The 22,123-nt window shown below is 29.5% G+C and overlaps 1 protein-coding gene across 1 annotated transcript in view; it reads right to left on the bottom strand.

Annotated features, from left to right (window-relative positions):
- The window catches only part of LOC107447604 (hemicentin-2-like), a 410,317-nt gene that overhangs the window by 4,807 nt on the left and 383,387 nt on the right, over nucleotides 1-22,123 (bottom strand). The gene's annotated exons all lie outside the window — the stretch shown is intronic.

Here is a 22,123-nt window from a genome sequence, read left to right as displayed (position 1 = left end):
TTGCATGATGGGTAAAATGGAAAATGAGACGAAAAGGAACTCCTTCTATAGGCTAGATTCGATTAAAGTGTAATATATCGGCTCGATTGTTTCGAATTGTCACTAATGTTTACGGTTTCAGAAAAGTGAAATGGAATTTGGAAATTATCTTATCTCATATAGAGATAGAGAGAATTTTTTCAAACTGAATATAATCTTTGAAATGAATGTTTGGCAAATATTCAGCGTTCAAATGAATACAATTTCGCATAAAAGTTTTAATGATGTCCTTATCACCATTAAATCTTAATCTTAATATGTAATACACTTTTAGCAACATAGCGGATAATAAATTGTATTAAAATGACGATAAACTATTATTTTTCATGAATCCTGATAATAAACGCCTTTAACATTTTGTAAAGCAGAAAAAATTGAATCATAATTTTAGTCATGAAGATCCATAATAATTGTTCTGATCATATGCACGGCTGCAAAGAAGCAATCTGTTTTATGCTTAGACTCTTTTTTATTCAAAAAAAAGTGGGTTGATTAAAAAACTATGTAGTTTAAGAAACAAAAACAAATGTTTTTTCTTCAATTATTTACTAAGAACTCTGATAATAAACGCCTTTAGTATTTTGAAAACCAGAAAAATTTGAATCAGAATTTTAGTCGAGAAAAGCCATATTAGTTGTGGTCCTCATATCCTCGGCTAAAATGAACAATCTGTTTTATGTTCAGAATTTTGAAAAAAAGGTGAGTTTCAGAAATATTTATTCTTCAATTATTTACTAACAATCCTGTTAATTAACGCCTTTAAAATTTTGAAAGACAGCAAAATTTGAAACAAAATTTTAGTCGAGAAAAGCGATAATAGTTGTGGTCCTCATATGCTCGCTCGGTTCAAATGAAGCAATGGATTTCATGCTTAGAACTTTCAAAAAAAGGTGAGTTTCAGAGATAAAGACTATTTTTTTCCCAATTATTTACTAAATCAGAGCTTCATTCAAGAACAATCAATAAAATTGTGGTCATCATATGCACGACTAAAATGAAGCAATTTGCATCAGGTCTAGAATTTTAAAAAATGTGGTTGTTTAAAAAGAATGCAGTTTAAGAGTTAAAAAAAGAGTTAAAAACTATTTTTCTTCCTATTATTTACTAAGAACACAGATAATAAACACCTTTAACAATTTTTTGAGGATAAAAGTTTGAATCAAAATTTTAGTTAAGAAGAACCTTAAGAACTGTGGTCATCATATGTATGACTAAAATGAAGTGACCTATTTTAGATTTTCAAAATTTACAGTGATTGGTTTACTGAAAACCATACAGTTTAAGACATAAAAACTACGTTCCAATTTAGTATATACTTTGCTAAAAAAAATTTACGATCGGTAATACGTATATTAGATGTAATAATAATGACCATCATAATAATTATTATTTTCTAATCATAATTTTAAGAAGAGTATTTAATAATAAGGATCGCTCCCCTACTCGAACATTTTGAAGATATTACGAACGAAATAAATTACAAGTTGCTCTGTACAGTTCTCCCCAAAAATTAAAGTTTTCTTTTTAAAAGCATCTACGTTAAAAACTCGGATAAAATATCTAAACATTTTTAAGTTTTCCCTTTTCCAAATATTTCTAACAAAATGATTCTCATAGTTTACGAAACTCTGATTTACTTTTACCAACAAATAGCATTTTTTTTTCTTTCTTAACACACCAAACTCTTCAACGACCAGTTAGTTTCAATTCCTCTTGCACGAAAGACCTACTCAGTAGAAAATCATCTAAACTATTATACGCCCAAGTCATGTTAGCAAGACGGGAAACAATTGACAAAATAAAAAAACAAACCAAATATGCCATCTTATATACTAGCATTACCTTTAGTAGCACTTTTCTTAGATTTCTAACATTTACCAACTACTTTGGGAAGAAAGGGAAGATGAAAAAAAACCCCCGGATGATGATAAAACACGCAATGGAAGAAATACGTGTGTGGCACAGAACAAAACGGCGATTCAGGTTCTCTGAATGAACGCCGTTAGACGCCTAAGTGTCGCCAAATGTTTTGCGAATGTCACGATTCTCTTCAACAGGGCATTTGTCTGAAAAAGGAAAAGGACTTAGTACTTGTGACTGAGATTCTCTGTGGATATTCTCTGTTTCTCTTTCGTCATCAAAAGATGTTTTTTTCTTCTTCAAAGGAGTCCATTTCTGTTTTGTTATGTGTCCACTCACGTTTTTATGTGAGAAAATTGTTTTTGTTCCGGTGGGAATATTTTCTTCTTCTTCTAAACTGCCCCAGATTCGGTTCTATATTCGGCCATTTTTAGGTGAAAGTTTATATGAATAGGGTTTTGTTCTTATTTGAAGCTTCAATAATGCAGTTTAAGTTTTGTTTGAGTTTTGAATAGAGCTAAAGGAAGCAGCTGCCAGCATAAATGCTTTATTTGCTGTACTTGGTCTTAAATTCAACCATTTTGAGATGGAAGTTTATGTGCATGGAAATTTGCGGTTAATGTGAGAATAATTTGAAGTTTTGTTTGAACTTTGAACAGAATTAAAGTAGGCAATAACGACCGTAATATTTTCGGTACCTTCAGCTACTTTGAGGTGGCAACTTATATTCATGAAAGTTAATGCTTATTTAGTTTTTCTTGAATTTTGAATACCTTTAAAGATAGCATTGCCTCTATGCTGCATTCTGTGATACATTTGATTCTATATTCATCCACTGGTAGCTTATATGCATTGAAGCTTGCGATTATTTTAAACTTCAATAAATATAGTTGAAATTTTGTTTGAATTTTGAAAAGAATTAAATAAAACAATATCCATGATAAAGCTTTTTCTGTCGTACTTCGTTCTATATTATTGTGAAGTTGCACTTTATATGTTTGGAAGATTGTGCTTAGTTTAAGCTTCAATCAATAAAGATAAAATTATGTTTGAATCTTGAAGAGAATTAAAAGAACAAATTACAATCAATTAGCTTTTTGTGCTGTACTTGATTTTAGATTCATCCATTTTGAGATGGCAGTTTATAAGCATAGAAGTTAACGCTTGTCTTAAGATATATTAATGTAGTTCAAGATTTGCTTGAAATTCGAATCGAATAAAAGGAAACAATTGCCAGCATACTCATTTTTGTGCCATGCTTGGTCCTAGATTCAGCAATTTTGAGGTAGCAGGCTATTTGTATAGTAATTTTATCACGTATTCAATTTAAGCTGCAGTTGTACAGCTAAAGTTTTGTTTGACTTCTGAATGAAATTAAATGAAAAAAAATGTAGTTTTAATAGATTTTTCGAGTTGGTGATGTTGGAATGTAGGAGTGTATTTTGAATGATATATAGGAGCGAAATTTTATCACTACGCAAACGTTTTGATCAGAATAAGACAGTATTCAAATACGTATTAGCAATTTTTTACTCATAAATTTTGCTTTTATCTATCATTCTATATAGAACCGTGGTAGTGATAAGAATCCTCTGTACCATGATAAGAACTTTTAAATTTGAGAGCAGATAAGTTTGTGATAATCTTATATAATACTCCTCTTCCTTTTCTGCATTTTATAGCTTTGAAACCATCAGTATCATTACATTAGAACACATTCCGAACCACTAAAATACAATCTGTAAAAGAGCATTTTGATTGAAGGCACATTCCTCTGCAACGATGAATTATGGTTGACGAATTTTCTGCCTACCATACCGATAAGGCGGCTGAAATAATATGGGAATTTAGCACTTTCATGCAGCATATTCACGTACGTATGTTATGCATAGCACCTTTGCTACAGACCAATCTCAGTTCTCTACAGAATTTGTACAGAATATACGCACGTAAACTTGCTTAAAGCTGCATAGAAATGCTAAATCTCTTTAATGTATAATAAAATGTCGAAATTTTTCAACCTGCTATGTAATGATGGTAAAGACGTAACTGTAAAAAGCATTGGAGTCAAGCATTACTGGTTGCAGTCATCGACCGAGGTTGCTCGGTATTGGTCTTTGTAAAACTGTCCTACCGTAAAGTGCTGAAGTTCGCACGCAGATCGTCGGGCTACCAAAGACGGGGAGACTCTTTTTTGGTATCCCAAAGAAGAGTTCTTCCATCTCTGAGTATCAAAATCGTCATGGCATCTCTTCGGACCATTCTCAGGGATGCTACCCAGACCGTCCGTTGCCAATAGCCCATCCTGAAACTCTAGTGCGACGTAAATGAAATGTTACTACTATTATTTGAAATTTTGCATCTAATTTGCAACATAATTCTAAGTAACCGATTATATAAATTACTTTGTTTTACGTGGAACGAGAAACTCATAGAAAATCAATGAATGCAGCAGGAACTATCAATCAAACTAATTACCTCCTGGCATCGTATTCAAAAATAAAAATATGTTTATTTGCATTTTTTTCACCTAACATGCATATAAAACTATTCTAGCTCTAATATCATACACCACAGATGAAAATGTCAGTTTTTTTGCTATGAAGTATGTTAGAATTGATATCATAGAGTACAAAGAGTACTATTTCCTTTTGAAGATTTTACTTAATTTTCACCTTCTAATAAACACTGCCAACTGTGAACCAACCAATAACACGCTGGAAAAATTCGAAAGAGCCAATAGCTGAATGGGAGTAAGGCGACCGTTTTCCAACAGTAAACTTAATTAAAATGCCATCTGGTGTACATCTAATAACTACTGTACATACACGATTGGACTCTTTTAACTAACTAGCCCTGCAACACAGGCGTTTAATCTCGAGTTCAAAGCTCTCTCAGGAGCGGGAGTTATTTTCGATTAGGAAATGAAGTTCGTCGGCTTCTTCGCAATTTGGTGGTGCATCCCTTTTAATGGGGAAGTGAATGGTCACTCTTTGGGAGGAAGGTTTAGGAAGCGTATACCAGAATTAGGATTTCGATTGACTTGACCGATAGGGAAAGTTTGTTTCGGAAATTCAGGGAGTTTGTTCCGGTTCTTGGGACTTCATTCGATCCATTCGGAATAGATTTATTAAGAGAACGGGAATAGGATGAGTATTTGTACGGCATTAAAAGGCAAGAGTATCCTTTTGAAATGTAGAAATTAGTCATACCGCTGACCCCACCATCTATCATGACGCATTCAACGTCGAAGTAGTTAATTAAGAAAGCAAGGTGCGCAATAGTTATCTATAATGTGGAAATTAGTAGTAGCATTAAGCAATCTTGACAAATTTTTAAAAAGCGTTAGAAGTCTAAGTGGTTAATAACAATGATAAAAGAATCTGGGCTATAATGTAAAAATTACTAATATCACTAAGCCTTTCATACTTTAAAATGGCTAATTTGAAAAAAGAAATTTTAAAAAAAAATTATAATGTAGAAACTAGTTGCATCACTAAATTATTCCTCTTTTGAAATACATTAGATGCCATAGTAGCTGATTTAGAAAAAATAAGAATTCAAATTTGAAATTAATAATATTACTAAATGTTCCATCATTTAAAACTCGTTAAATGTCGAAGTTCTTAATTACGAAAGTAAAAAAATTAGAATTATCGATCTGTAATGTAGAAATTAGTCATATTAACCTCTTTAGTTTTTAAAGTTCGATAGAATTTCAAAATGTTAAATAAAAAAAAAAATACAACAATTTTATTTATAAAGTAGCAGAAAATGTAACTATCACTAATCGCTTCATTTAACAAAAGTTTTATTTAAGATTTTACTAGTACCATCTATGTTTTACCCTTTGCTGTTCTTGGGCAAAATATTCCTAGTTACAAATCTACATTTTATAGTATTCTTCTAGTTTTCTTGCAAACATTCACAACAATTGCAACATTCCATCATCTCGTGTTTTGACGTTCATTATAAATATGTATATTTTTAAATAACTCATAAGCTCATCAAAATGTTATATGTGTTTTGAATAAATTCATCATCCTTTAAAAGTATAATTGTCTGAATCGTACGTTAAAACGAACTATTTAAGAACTAAAGCCTGAACGTACTTTATACGGAGAAAAAATTCTGTTAGAGTTACCGCTCTGTATTCTGATTACATATCTATTCAAACAAAACATAAGTCTTGTATTAAAAACTAAAATATACGGTATTCTAACCGTTCATTTGGTATTTTTTTCTTACATACGGTAACGGTTTTCCGTTACCATATGACGATTACCATCAATGGTCCTTATTAACACATATTTAGCAAAAAATACAAAACTGAACAGTATATTTAAATGAATGAATGGTTTTTATGTCATGCTTTGTGATATTATGGTAAAATTACCATGTTTTACTATATTTATTAAATTTCAGCACATATTATAAAACTATTTCATCCGTAATTTTACCAAAGCCATTTCCAAAGTACTTCGGCTAAAATTACGGATTGTAGGCCAAAGGACCAGAATATGCTAATATAAATAGTGAATATATTTCGTGTACCAAAATATGATAAACTCTACCAGAAACACAGCAAAGTTCACCAGTAGTTTTGACAATAATTTATCCTCACTGTGTAAAATATAATAAAAATTTATCTATCGAACAATTTGAGTTTTTCAATAAACTGCAAGTTAAATTGAAAATAATCTTACTCTTTTAAATTATCAAAACACACTTTGGATAAACTAGTTTCCTAGCTGTCTTATAAAATGTTTTGATTTACTTTAATAGTTTCAGAAATATGACGAAAACGTAAGAGTAAAATTAAAATTAAGTTGTCTGAATTTCAGCTTTCTCTTTTAACTTATAATTTTAATATAATTTAAATCATTGTTGATAGATTGGGGCTATCCACACATGCAAGTTTATCTAGGGAAAGTACAGTTTATATGTCTGATTTTTGTAACGTTATTTATCTAAATTAAATACTTTAAATATTAAGACCGCATGTTGATATGTAAAACTGCAATCGTTAGGTTAAAGGTTTATTAATTTTTTTTGTTTCTATATTTCACGCATTATACAGTGAGAATTTTTTTTAAATTAGCATGCATAAAATATGATTTATCGATAATATTTTGACAGATTTCATTAAAAATTTTTGTTTTGTAATTTAAAATTGCATTCTATCAACGCATTTCTTTAAATTGGTGAATTTAATAATTTTGTGCAGAAATTTTTCATTTTAATTGAAATTTTCTCGATGGCAAAATATGCAAAAAAGTAAAATTAACATTAAGGGATCCAAACTTTCGACCACTTTTTTGCCCTAGCTATTGAGACGACCATAATATCCAGATTGTGGTTATTTCCAATATTTTGAAAGTCAGAAATCCGAATCCATCAAAAAAAGGGTATGCTTAATCAGAGATAATAAGTTTTTGCTACTTATTTCGTAACTTAGAATATCGTATGTCCTAGTTAATTAGCATGTATAACATAAGGGGTTCTCGAATCATTAAATTAGAGTCTTGGTACGAGATAATCCGATCATTAGATGAAAAGTTATTCATGGTGTTTCGTTTATTTAGTTGCGCACTGTACATGGACAACACGTTTTAACTTATTTTTAGGAATGAAATAGTTAACCTGAAAATTTCGAGAAATAAATAAATTTTCTTTAATTTTACAAAAAATAATGAACCATAACGTAGCTATGGAACAACTAGCAGTTACGTAACATTTTCTTTGAACAGATGCAAGCAAGAGAACATCATGTAACCTATTCATGTTTTGTAACTTGGCAGTAATTAAGAAACACATCAAACTTAAAGATTGGTTACAAGAATTTAATTGGAAGCTTCGGCATGGAATTTTCCGGAAAAGCATCGGTCTGGGGGGTATTAGGGAGGGGAGGGGTCTACCAAGCGATGATTACTATCTTGGGAATTTCCTTCAATTCCCTTCGAATCTGATTCAATTTATTTTGTCTCTGAGGTTTAGTTGTGCCCTATGTAGTTCTTGCCAATTAAGGCTCAACTAAAAGTTCCAACGCATGGAATGGCCTTAAAAGTTTGCTTTAGAAGAGAAATCTCTCTTGATATTTTTGGAAAAATTGATTGCAAGTTTCTTGATGAAGTTGGTAGAGAGGATGGGTGGGGAATTATATTGATTGAAAGTCTCTTGGAAACCGAAACAATTCAAGCTTTAATTAAGTGTTGTTTGTGTGGAAAATATATTGATTCAACTTGCTTAGAAATGTTCACAGACAGAAAAAAAGTCATAATTAATTTGTAATAATACTTTAAAACCAAGAATTTATGTAATAAAATATCCAACTATAATTAAAAAAAAGGACGAGATTTTATGGATTTCTCTTTCAATAAGATTACGTTTGACAGCGCCACCTAACAACTTATGGAGAAAGCTTAATTTCAGGGATTTTAAAAACCTAAGTGTTTTGACTTTTTTTTTTTTGGAAATTTACTTTCTTATGTAGCATTCTTGTTAATCCGAAAAATATACTGATTTTTTCCCTAGGTTAATGAGTCGGCTGCATTGGCCTTTTTACTTCCAGCTGTCCAGTAAAAAGTAGCCTTTATGTGAAAGTTGTAATCAATAATCAAAAAATTAGTGCTATTGCTTTGGGATGGGAAATTAGTGAAGTTATTAAAATTGCTAGTCTTTGGGAACACAGAGTCCTATGAGAATCATCATAAATGTCTATAAGGCGAAGGTGATTTTGAGATAATTATATCCTATAAAAATTCTGAAATTTGGATGAGATTGTTTGAGGATAAGACTGCATATCATTTTTTCCAGCAGCCCCAGCTGTTTGGTTGTCTTAACAAATTTATTTGTCGCTCTTACAATGGCGGAAGAAATTTGATTATAAGGAAGAACAAATGGAGGTTGTGGAAGCGAGTATCCTTGTTTGGCCAGTCGGTTAACCTTCTCGTTTACATATAGATCGCAATGGCTGGGAATCTACTAAAAGAAAGGACTGGGCACATTTTTAAAAAAAAACTTTTAGTATGTAGAAATGGCACCAACAAGAAACTAAAACTTTCAATGCCTGTTCAGGAACCAATCAGAATCAATATCTCAGAAACAATTATCAGAAACCAATATCTAATGTACATTTACTTAGAGAATAAAGAACTTAGAAAAAAAGCTAAACTTTAACAGCTATCTGGAACTATTTAAACTTGCTACAAACTAAAACAGCTATATAATGAACAAGGGATATTAGTTGTAATCATCTTTTTTCAGTGATCCCGTCCTAACTAATATTTAACTAAGGTTATTTCATACCCTTATAGTGGACACTTGCTTTAAGCAGTTACTTAAATAAATGATAAAAATTTCTTAATTTGATGAAGAGAGATTTCGTTGTAAACAGACTCTACTATATTTAGCACGTTAATTAATAAGCAGTTTATGTGCTAGCACAATCCTTACTTCCTATAATATACTCAAAAATATTTTACAGAGGAATTAGATATTGAGCACCATAGTTTATAGTGAACTAATTACTGTGACTACAAACGGTTCACTGTAGCGGGGTTTCATAATATAAACAAAGACTGTTTTGGATCTGCGGGTATGTTTACAAACAAATGCATGTAACTAAAGTATATTTAAATCAAACAAAAGTAATGGCATCCAATAACATTTTCCATAATGGGGCTACTTATAATAAACATCTGAATAGATGGACTTTAGAACACACAGATGGATAGAATCAAATTACGGCCGAAAACGCCTAGTTATTCCTTAGAAGCACTCAATTTTCATTACCGTCCTTTGCTTTGACGAACGAACGAGCTAATCGAAGTAGAAATCATTGAAATTATATTTAGACTTAACTGATAAATAATTGCTTGGCGACGTGAGAATTGAATTCAACTCGAGTTACACGCCAACACACACCCCCAGCAACCTTTTGTAAATGCCTTTTACTCTTCACCGTTACAAAAGTGCCCGGATGAAATTTAATAAATATTTTCGAGTGGGAAACTCATTAAAAGCTCCAAACCGACTTCACAGAATTTGGCTCAAATTAAATTTACACTTCAGAGGTGGTTCAAGGGTTGTATTAGTTGAAATTCTTATAATTTGATTCCTTAATTTCTGCTCTTTGTTCTTGATGCTCTTTCAATAGCCTTACTTTGTTCAAAACTATTATTTGGAAAATTTCAGTAGTGGGATGATATGTAAGCGGTTTATGTCAAATTTCCATTGGTAGAAGGCAGAATCTTACCTGTATTCTGTTATATTCAACTGCCTTTTTACCAGAATGAAAGGGGAAAATTTGAGCTGGTTTATGACAACTCTGGTTAATAAATAATGAGTCTCAATAATCATAATTGCACGAAATTCTTGAGATTGACTTCATTGATTTGAGATTTATATGTTTTGATTCTTCTTTAAATTTTAAGCTCTTAAAACTAGTACAATAGCACAGGACAAAAATTTGATTAATAACTCTAAATGTAAATTTCATTGGCAGTTTACGACAGCATTGTCTGAAATGTACTGTGATTTGTAAAGAACTTTATCAAGTTACTTTTGCGCAGTAAGTATGCATTTTTCGTTTCGCTTTTTGTATGTTTCTAAACACCAAAAGTTGTGATACATAGTTTTTTCTTTTAAAAAGATAGTTGTTTAAAAATTAAATTGTATGATAGTTGTCTTATAAATTTTTGACAACGAGCAAAATAATCTGAGGTATTCTACAAGCTCCAACAAAGCAGATAACAAGAAGGTAATACAACACTGTTACAAGGTGATATTTCACGTATTCATCTGCAAAAAAATCCCAACGGGTAATGCCAGGAAATCGAGAAAGTTACGTAAGTAGGCCAGTGTCTCGGTGTTCAGCATGGTCATTGCACCATTTCAGCAATGCAAAATTAAAGGAATTTCTTAAATCGATGATACAGGAGAGAGGAGTTCCATCCTAGTAAAAAAACTCAAAATGCATACAAGAAACGCGTTTCAATTTAATTACTTTGTAAGTTGGAGAATGCAGAAATCTCCTATTGAACGCAAGCTATCTCATCACTAGCCTATTCAGGGCCTATTTCTTTGTGAAGAGACCCCTAGCTGTGTTTTGTTAAAGTTTTTAAAGATTTTGAACTTGTTTATTCCTTTTTGTTTCATCCCATAAAATAACCTTTAAATATCCATAACAAAATATGCACTGTGAAAAGATATGACCAAAAATATCGATTATATATGTATATATGGTCATATCGGTTAAGTTTAGCACAAACGTGAATAAATACGTATCAACGTGAATTATTAAGGGGTAAAGCGAAGATTATTAATTAATTTGGATATTATAAAGTTAGATGGTCTATATATCCATGGAATCGATCCTGAAATTTAATTAACTTGTTTACGTCAAGCTGTTAAATGTATCAAGTATAAAATAATTAGTTTATTTAATTTATTTAATAGCTAAATGCGGTGTTTTAAAACAGATTAATCTGCTTAATTTACGTAAGACAACACACCAAGTACTGAAGGAAGAGAAAAAGATGCATTTACGAACAAATTGATTCATTTAACAGAATATAATAAAGCTTATGGATGATATATTATTGAGCGATCATATCTATGTGTAATAATCAAGTCTCTAAGAAATCAATTAATTATAATTTTTAAAGTACTCTCTTAAAAATAATCTTATAATTAACTTCATCTAATCTCAACCTCAAAGTGCAGCAAAGAAAATGAAAAATATATCGCCTTACTGATTCAAAAGCTTTCATTATATCTTCATTTATTTGAAAATCAAATTTAGATGCGAGAAATATCTTCTTGCTATCTCCATTAGCATACAGATAAGGGAAGGTATTGAAATTCAAATAAGGCATCTCGTTTGCGTACTTATATTTTGAATCTTAATACACATTTGAATATATTTATGCTTTATAACATGATGTATGAATATATAAAACGCTTTTTTAACCCTACTCAGTTTAAATTGAGTGTACTAGGTATCCAAAGCAAGTATACTTCCAATTTAATAGTTTTTGATTGTATATGAAGTTATTATAAAGTTATTATGGAGTTATATGAAGTCATTATATGAAGTTATTAAGACTTCTGTGAGAAGATTTTTTTAAAAAGTAAAAACAGTAAGTGTTCTTAGTTATACAAAATATTATTTTTTTCATGTTTTAAACTGTTTAATAAATTTTATTTCAAGACGCTTAGAAATAAATAACTTAAGCAGTCCGTATAAAAATTTTGCTAACAACTTTGAAAAAAAGTGCGGAAATAAGGAGAATGCTGTAATAGAACTATTGCGAAACATACTAGCTAGCTATATTTTTCTAAAAATAAATTAATAAGCTATTGAAACTTAAAAAAAACGATATGTTCTAATTTGATTGAAAATTTGATACAATGATGTTTTTAACTCAATTAAAAAACTAAGACTGTTGTTACCCAACGGTTTTAGTTTTTTAGTTCATTTTTTTTAAGCGGTTTTAGTTTTACCCACAATAATTCGAATGCTTTCACTGCTTACTTAACTGATTTTAAGTGAATACAAATTAATGTCATCACTTTCTCAGTTGATTTTATGCTGAAAGGAAAAAAACAAACAAATATTCTTCTTGTTCAAATCTATTAAATGTTTCCAACTTTATCACTTGTTCAATATCGTTTTTCAAAATATATGTCTTTTTCCATGATTTAAAAAATCACAAAATGTTTATAGCATACTTCTGTGAACCGTTAAACTGGTTTCAAAAAAGCAATAAATAATGTATGTCTACTGAATAATAAATAATGTATGTCTACTGAATTTGTCATTATTGGTAATTTCTTTTAGTTCGTCAGCAACAAAAAGTGTCATGTCAAAATAAGCCTGCTTTAATTTTTTTTAATAAAATGGAATCGAAAAGTATTTTTCATTAAAAATAGAATGTTTTAGAAAATTGTAAATAATATTTAAAAAATGCAAAAAAATTTAGATTAAAAAATACAAAAAAATTTCACTGTAATAAATAAAGTTCTCAGACGAGTATACTCATTTCAAATGAGCAGATTGATTTAAATCATGAAAACATACCTATCTGCTTTCTAAAACATAGAGTATGTTTCCAAATTGATACTTTCGCTTTATTTGTAAATAAACAGGGCGGCAGCGTAAGAAAATAAAGTTAAATACCGATCTTAAGGCATTTTTTATTCACGAAATAAATTTTGGATGCAGGTAGGTGCAGTAAAGTTTTCTCTAATTAGATTTTCTTTTCGAATTTTTGATCGTTATAAACTAATAAAGTTTGGAATTATTATAGCTTGTTCCAAACGATGGTTTTGCTAAAAATCATTTTTTTTATTTAATTAAATCTTTCTTTTTCGTAGAAACTTCATTTTAAAATCGTTCACTAAACAACTCCCCAAGTTTTGTTGCATAATTCAAACATAGAATATAAAATACTGCTTATGTTTACTGCTTCTAACGTATTTTTATTTATGTTGACTGTAAAAACTAGTGTTCGGTAATTTTAAATGAATTCTTTTTATTTCTTTTCTCTAGCCGAACAAGTTTATCACGAAATTACAATAAGCTTGCTATAGATGCCATTCAATTTCAGTTTCCTTCCTGTTTTTTTTCTAGTTTGTTTCTACAATTTTTCCTTTTTGTTTTTACGTATACAAAGGTAATTACGTATTCAAAGGTAATATACATTTATTTATTGATTTTATACTTTTCTAGATTAAAAGCAAATACGTATATTTACTAAATTTCTAATTTAAATTCGTTTTTATTGGAATGTTTCAAAAACATAATTTATATTTTCAGAAACAAAATTTTGGTTTAGTCAAAAAATTGCATAATTAATTATACTTTCTATATTCCCCTTTACTAAAAATTTCAATATTGGATACATAGAATTGTAACAGAATTCTAAGTAATGTTATCTAACTCTATTATCAAAATACTACAATTATGATTATCAACACATTATGTTACTGTGTTACTGTGTATAAGGTGTTTGTAATATCTTTGATCATGATAGCCATTATTACTTTTCTTTTAAATATATTATTTTTATTCATTTTCATGTCTTGAAGAACTCGACAAGATTTTTTTGATGTATTCAAAACTAAATATGATATTGCGTTTATGCTTTAAAATAAAACATTTTGAAGATGTAATTAAAAATGATATGAGATGGCAATAATGTTCTGATGTAACACTTAAAAATACATATTTTATCTTAAATTAATTTTCGTGTATTTTTGAATTGCAAAATGTATTTAAACATTATAATATAAAACAGATTGTATTAAAATGAGTACACTTTTTTAAAATATATTAATTTAGAGTATTTTATATCTCTTGCTATTATGTCTGACAGGGCATTTCAAATTATGAATTATATATAAACTCCTATTTTTAGTTTGCCTTATTTTACCTTTCAAATATTGCTGTTTATTTCTTACCGATTGTTGTATTACATCTTGCTTACTGTTGTGTCGTCTTTACTATTGTTTAGTTATTACCTCTTTCCTTAATTTTTTATTAGTCATGATTGGTCTTATTAATGTTTAATTTTGCTCAATCGTCAAGAGAGAATTAAAAAAATTAATTAAGAAACGAAATTACTTTAACATGTGTGGTTTCATTATTATTGTTAAAATGCTAATTGAAATTCTAGTAATAAAAATTTATATTGTGTTTATGCAAAGGTGTTGCTGCACGAAAAAAAAACCCTTAGAGGGAATCTGATAGAGAAACATAAAAACCCGGAATGTGGATTGAAATAATGCTTGACGTAATGGAATCTTAAAACGTACATTTTATAGAGATTTGATTGTCTTTGATTTGAGAATGATTTATTTAAAACTTCTTTTCATACATATTTATTCATGTTTAACTTGAAATATGTTCATTACTTTTGATAATTTTTTAAATTATAAATCCGGGGTAACGTTTTAGAATTTCCTCTTTTGTTCGAAATTATTTTTCCTTATTTCTATTCATTCTTCCAGAAATGTTATCCTATTTTAAGAGATTATAAGTCAATCAATGGAATTTGCACGAACTAAACCTAAACTAAATATTTGCATCAATATTCAATTTTATATGCGGCTGATTCTCTACTCTGGAGTTTTAATTTTTATGAATGGTGCATTAAATGGAATTAATCTTTTAACAAATGACTCCATTATCAAAACTTCTATTCTATTCATAATGCATTTTGCAGTTGCATTATTCCAAACGGTGTAATCGACACCCCCACATAAATTGCATTATCATGGACTCCAAAAAGGCCTGTTTTCGTACATTTCATCTACAACTTTAATAGGGAGAAAAGTTTTTAATGGAATTTCAGATCTCGCCAAATTCAACTACAGCTTAATGATGAGGTGCTTTCATTTGGCGCCTGGGAACAGAGGACTCCTTCGCTGTATATAAAATTAAGCCACTTTTAGAAAACTGAGGAGTATAGTTAAGCCTCTATCTCTAATTGCTAGAGTAAAAGTTTCGAATTTAAGAGAAGGGTGCAATCGATTAAAGGAATTATGTGATGGGATTTTGCGAGAGAACGAAGAACGAGATCTAATTTGTAAGCAGTTTTGAAGAATTTAAATTGGTTCAAGTCCGGAAGTTATTATTTTATTTAAATTAAATGTAAATATGCTTCGGAAATTTACTTTTACTTAATTAACTTTATGGGAATAATTATATTTGATATAGGAAGATTTAATGTGATTCTTAGATAAAACTTTTGAAAAAAATATTTTGGTTGATTGAATAAATTTGTTAATTAAATTAACAATTTGTTGTAATTAATGAGTTATACATATAATATAGAATGTCTCATACGAGCCTTTCTATATTAAATAATAAGCTTTTAATAGATTTTTCTTATCAATTTTAAGACGTAGAAATCATTATTTCACAAAGAGCCATAAAAAGTCATGGTGCAAATTAAAAGTTTATATTCTGAAGTTAAGGGGTAATAATTCCTAAAAAATTACTCATTAAGAAAATCCCAGAAATTCCCTATCATTTGAATGACGTCATGTTTTGGAGAATATCAAAATTTCTAAATTTTCCCATTTGAATGACGTTTGATTAAGTAAAGGATATTCTTGCAAACAATTCCCTTTCAGAATCCCTTTTTAAATAGCTGGAGCCACTGAAAATGAATGGCTTTTTCCTATTTTCATGGCCAGATAAATCTGCGCCAAATCCCAACATTCCTGCTACGGGAAACCATGGTCATCCATAGAAAAACCCCAAGAAGCCCATTTTTTCAAATTAGCCAAATGTTCTATGATTATCTAACCTTTGAATTTATATTATCACACTATTTTATATAATATTGTTACTTACATATTAATTTAGTTCCGTTGAAGTTTGAAAGATTTCTTTCAAACGCAATTTTTCTAAAGCTTTTGTAACAGAAAAACAGTAAGAAAGCAACAAACAGTGTTTTAAGTTCACTTTTCTAAAATTCAAGATTTAAAAAAGATGAAAATTAACATTAAAAATAAGCTTTTAAACAGAAAGAAAACATAAACAGTTAAAGAGCTTTGTCGTAGAAAATTCTAGGAGCAGAAACAATTTTTGAAAAGATTGAGATATTTTCAGAAAAAAAATATTCTAGTCTTATTTACTTTATTTAGTCACTTTTTTAAATGTTGGAAACTTTAATAAAAAAAGGTGCCAGTTGACTTTGCTTAGGAGTTTTTATGGAGTTTAAAAGGGTTTAGGTGCATTTATCAACCTACATTTGTCGAGTTACATTAAAAAATCTCTCATTTTGTCAGCAATTTTAAACGCCAGGATTGAGATGGCGAACATTTTAAATGAGCGTTATGGAATAATAAATTTCACCAATTGAAAACTTACGGATAAGAATGAAAGGTGAGATATAAGTTTCGTTTTTTACACAGTAATAATTTTCATTCTAAACTAACGGTAAAATAATCGTTAGCTGTCATGCAATTAACCTTAAAATTTACGGTAAAGAATATTTTTTCTTTACTGTTTCGAGCGTTTGCAACTATCATGGTTGCAAAACCATGAATACAGAACTATACGGTCTTTAACCATTTACAGCTAGTATCAAAACTGTTACGAAACGAAATTTAGCCGGAGCTAGGTTTTTCATGAGGTAATGGTTCAATTAATATTTCTGGTTGTTTCATCTAGCGTAAAACATGAAAACTACTAGACTTTTGATTTTTTTATGTTAAACAACTTCATGGTGCTGCCATCTATGCGTGATTGAAAGCATCATATTCTATTAGTTGAAGGTCACAAAGTTGGGGGTGCAGGAATCAGAAAACTCTTGTTGCATTGAGGAAATACTGTGGTGTCAAGGCTAGGACTCAAGCCCTTGTTCTGTTGGTCATGGCACTGACAGATTAGATCTCTCGTCTATAAAACGCACCCATTTACTAGGATTAAGTGGCTTCATTATGTGAGCCTAGCTGGTGAGATAAAATTCTGGTTGCTTAACCTCATTAAATGAAAGCAGTTAATAATAATATAAGTTAAATTTTCTCACAGTTAACAGACTGAATACCATATTACTTATGGTTATTTGACTATTTTTTCTGAATATGGTAAAACAACATTTAAATAAATTGTTATTAACCCATTTTTCTTCGATATTTTTAACAGTGTATCTTTCAGTATCAGTGAATCGAGTTAACTTAAAATCTAGTTTAGTGAAATTCATAAAAATGTTATTTAACGTTTATCCATTCAATTCTTCAATTTTATTATGCCTCATACTATTTTAAACTACTTTGGAAATACCAAAATAACTATCTCTACCAGTATCCTATAAGCGGAAGACAAGTCTGATACTTGACATGATATTTGAAGGCTCATACTATTTGGAGAAAAACGTCTTTGATCAAAATACATTTAAAAAAAATAATCTATTGACATTTAAAACGTTAAAATTTTATTGTTTTAACTAAATACATTTATCACAAAAAATATCGTCTTTAATGATGATGTTATAATTACGTGAAATGACGTGTAGATTATTATAAAAATTAAAAAAAGAAACAAGTTTGAAAAGATTGAGATAGATTTTTCATGAAAGGTATATTTTAGTCTCATTTATCTCCACAACATTCATTCTTTTTGTCAATTTTTTTTGTTGAAACTTTGGAAATCTTAGTGGATATAAGTACAAATTTATAGTGGTAGAATGTTTTTTTTTTGTAATGTGAAAAGGTTTTATGATAATTTTTTATGATACAATTGCTGAGTTACATTAGAAAATCTCTCTTTTGTCAGCTTTCTTTTGTTTAATTTTACGGATGGGTTTTAACGTGTTCTGCATACTTAACGGTTCAAAGGCTAGAATATAAGTATGCAAATTATACAAAATATGCATGCTGTTTTTTTCCCTTTTTACTTTTTTTTAATTTTTTTTTTTTTTTTTTACAGAATTTGCAATATTTATCTATAAAATTGGAATTGGCAGTAATCCGGAAATTTTTGTTAAGATAGTTTAGAACAGAGAGTGGTTGAATCACATAATATTAATTTAACCAAAATAATTGTAGTTACCTTAAATAATTTTTGATGTGGATTAATGATCAATGTGCTGATATGAAATTCTAATTATTTGCTGGGCACATTTTTACTATGCTTATTAAAATCTTTCGCATAAACACAGAGATCACAAGTTGTTTTCATTTTTAAAAAAAAATTCTAACAATTTTTACATGTTTAGTATATAATCATGTTACTTAAACTTTGTAATGTTTCGGATTTATGAGTCGTTTAAATATATACTCTTCTATATCATTGTCTCAAATATTAGTTCGCAATTTTTACCCATTTTGAAAATGAAAGTTGCTCTATAATTTTCATGTCCGTACACTTTGCAACTAGTCCAACTTCAACACCATAATGAAAATTAAAGTGCTATAAGAGTAATAAAAAATCGGGCTAACATAAGCATCAATAAAAAAAACAGCTCAAGATCAAATTAAAAAAAAGTAGACGATAATTTTAAATTTTTGTAGTTGGTTGCTTTCTATAACAGTTTTCTTATTTTTTTATTTTTACCTGCTTGAATATGATCTTAATTTGAAATATTTTTATGTCATTTTAATTACTAATTTACTCATAATTGGGTATAATATAAAAAAGACACAACTACTTCCACTTAGTAGGAATAACATTTACCATGACGCAATGCTAAATTCTATGCTACTATCCACATAAATGCCACTATCCACATAAATCAATTATTAATCAAAAATCGAATATCAATTACTTTTCTTTATAATGCAATAAAATCTGGCGAGTAGCTATTTAAACGATCAAACACTACGTTTGTTTATTTGTGGCTTGAAGTTAGGCTCGCAGAAAATGCCGTTCATGGGTTAAATTTAGTAGGAATAACACAACCTGCGACGTAGGCTATAGTATACCCAATTAATATCATTCAATCAATTTCCGTTTGCACTATTCCTATTGGACGATTCGTATTCCTATATCAATAAAAATACGTTCCTATTGGTTGAATTTGTAACTGATTGATCGTTAATTGATTTCCCGTGGACAGGTAAGTAAAGTGACTTCAGCTAAGGCATCTCTATATTGGCCCAATAGAAGTGCATATTGAATTGAAAACCTACCTTGCCCATTGGACGACATGGGGACAAACGGCAATTTTAGCAGTATGAAACATATGAGTAATGGGTAACAAGTTAGCTTAATTTTATCCGTTTTGTAATTAATTGTTATTATGCTTTCAAATGTTATATTATACTACTTCAGAAAAAAATATTCAAATTTACATTCTATCAACATTTTTAAAATAAAACTTTAAGTTACGTAAATAAAATTTAAACAAAATTCCGATCAATTCGATTAGATTAACTTATTTGCAGTTAAATGTAGAAAAGGAAAAGCTGCAATGTAATCTGAACCAAATGTTCGGACTTACAGGAGCGTTAATGGACGTAACTCAAACTAGGATCGAAACAACTCAGCATAGCCCTTTGGCTACTTTTAAGCCAACGCGGCCAAAACTTTTGGCCAAAGTCTTTACATCTCAGAAACTGGAAATTCGGGATGGAGTAATTATATTCGGTTCTGACTTCTACGAGTATTTAATTGAGAAACCAGTGGCGAAAACCGTTCTCGGATTTCTCTTAAATTACTTAATTCCTTCTCGACTTGGTGAACCACCCCTGATTGTCTTGAAGGCAAAAGTCGCGTTCTCGAACTCTAATGGAAAAGTGATTGGAAGTTGGGAGATTCTGATGAAACGAAGGGGGGGGGATACGGGAATTAGAATATTCCGGAATATTGACTCCAGATAAGGGTAGTTGAAAAGGTATTATTTAGAGCTAGAAATAGCTTTTATGTAACTAAAACTAGGTGATTTGCTATTGTAGCAAAATAGTGTTCCATTTAAAATCAATAAATAATAGTGTTAAATTCTGTTTAGCAGATTAAACGGGGGGGGGATTAATTACGGAACTATAAGAAAACAAGATAAAAAGAAAGGAGAAATAAATAAAAGAAGTAAAAGCTGAATATAAGAAAGAAAGAATAAATAAAAGAAGGAAGAGATAGATTATAATAGTCTAACTTACATACTGTAAGAAATTTTTGTAATTATTATTTTACCATATTCAAACAAATCAGTAATTAACTGCTTTTGCCTAATACGGCTTAACAACCAGAATTATCACACCAACTGAGCCCACCTAATGAAAACACTTAGTTCCTTGCAGATGGGCGCATATTATAGCCAAGAGAGATAATCTATCTATCTCATATCCAGTTAAATTTATTTTTTAGGTTTTTTGAATCATGCTTGTTTTAATGGTTAAAAAAACCGTATAGTTTTGTATTGGTATATATTTAACCACATTAGTTGTAAACGGTTTCAATACCGTGAAGGCTATAATTGTTTTTTACCGTAAATTTAGAATGAAAATTTTAACAGTGTAAAAAAAAACTGAATGTATGTTTTTCTTAACATGTCAAATATGAAAAAACTGTTGTAGTTACAAATGCGAATACAGTTAATTTTGACTAAGAATTTAGACATCTATTCCCAATTTCTAAAATTTTATTTCGAATTTTTTCATTGATTTCTTTAATTTTCACTAACATAAGAGACATATGAATTTAAATTCAAGGGTTAATTTAATTATTATAGATTTATAATATGATAATTGAGAACCTTTCAAATATATGTTATAGATTATTTTCTTTTTAGCTTTTTTGAATATAACTTTATGAAACTCTGATATAATTTCTATCGATATCAGTTGTATACAATGAATTAAACCATAGCACACACTGATAAATTTTGCTTTAAAACCTCTAATGAATTGAATGTCAATAATCACAAAGGGTACTTTTTTTTTAAATGTGAAAGGAATAGCGCATAGTATATGTTAAACAATTAAGAAAATATTTAAAATTAAAGCTTATTTTTCAATACTACATATTATTGCAGTTTTCATGCTACTATTTTCTGAATCTAATACGAGATCAATGGAAATGAATGAAGAAGTTTTTAACCATATTCACATGTTTAATAAGAAATTTTTTTTCCAGTCATACTCTTCATTTGCAGAAAACTTTACAGGGTTCTCAATTTTTTTATATTTTTTATTATTATCTATTTATTTTTCGCTTCACTCTGAGAAATAAAACTCTCACTTTTAACGATTCAGCAATCCTTGAGCTGTATTTCGTTAATTTTGAGAATCCCTAATCACATGATTTGTGAAGAAACGCGCACTTTCAAATGTATGGCGAAAATGCATCATCAACTCTATACCTCGTCATAGTGTATTGTGAGAGGTTGTTAACTAGAATCATGGGTGAAAGCCCTTATATAGCAAGACGGAAAAGAGAAAAACCTGGTACGTAAAACATTTCATTCCAGCATTTTTTTCGAAAAAAATGAAATATCTGTAGCTATCAAGATTTCTTTTATAATTCTGGCATATATATAAAACTGCTTCTTTTCCAAGATAAAGTAGATATTGTTGAAAAATTTAAAAAAAGAATAAGTAAGCTCCTCCCCAAAACTAGCTATAACTGAAATGGTTTTACTACCAGCCTTTCCTCTTTTCCGTCTCGCTTTCACCCCTGACTAGAATGACTAAACTAGGATGACGACCGAAACTAGAAAACGAAAACTAGACGATCGAAATTAAATGACGAAATAAGCCGAGCTCTATGGTG

Source organism: Parasteatoda tepidariorum, chromosome 2, assembly GCF_982258835.1.
Source record: "Parasteatoda tepidariorum strain Cologne lab strain chromosome 2, Ptep-v5.0, whole genome shotgun sequence".
In the NCBI taxonomy this organism is placed as follows: Eukaryota; Metazoa; Arthropoda; class Arachnida; order Araneae; family Theridiidae; genus Parasteatoda; species Parasteatoda tepidariorum.
This window is presented reverse-complemented; position numbering and strand designations above follow the sequence as displayed.